Here is a 567-nt window from a genome sequence, read left to right on the forward strand (position 1 = left end):
AACAGCATTCCGTGCGCCTTGGTATTTAGTCATGCCGGCCACATGACCACAGAAACGTCTTCGGACAGCGCTGGCTCTTCGGCTTTGAAACGGAGATGAGCACCGCAACCCTAGAGTTGGACTCGACTGGCTTTCGAGCAAGGGAACCTTTACCTTTACCGTTACCTAAGGTGCTGCTGGACTCTGGCTCTTTTCTACAGCTAGACACACAGCTACCCATCTTGATCCCTTTCCTGACAGCTTCAAAGAACACAGTAGAACTTACTTCTGAGTAAATGTGGACAGGATTGGAATGTAATGAGCTGGATCCAACCGTCCTCTAAGTAGCCTTCCTCCAGCTTTGGTGACTCCTCTTCTAATTTAAGGGAGCCAGTTTGGTGTAGTGGTTAGGAGCACAGACTTTAATCTGGGAGAACCGGGTTTGGTCCCCCACTCCTCCACATGTGCCTCCACATGTGACCTTGGGTCAGTCACAAGTTCTTTCAGAGCTGTTCTCTCACGAGCAGTTCTCGGGAGAGCTCTCTCAGCCCCACCTACCTCACAGGATTTCCCGGGGGGGGGGGGCTG

The sequence above is a fragment of the Gekko japonicus genome, unplaced genomic scaffold (assembly GCF_001447785.1).
Source record: "Gekko japonicus isolate JY-2015 unplaced genomic scaffold, Gekko_japonicus_V1.1 scaffold892, whole genome shotgun sequence".
Taxonomy (NCBI): domain Eukaryota; kingdom Metazoa; phylum Chordata; class Lepidosauria; order Squamata; family Gekkonidae; genus Gekko; species Gekko japonicus.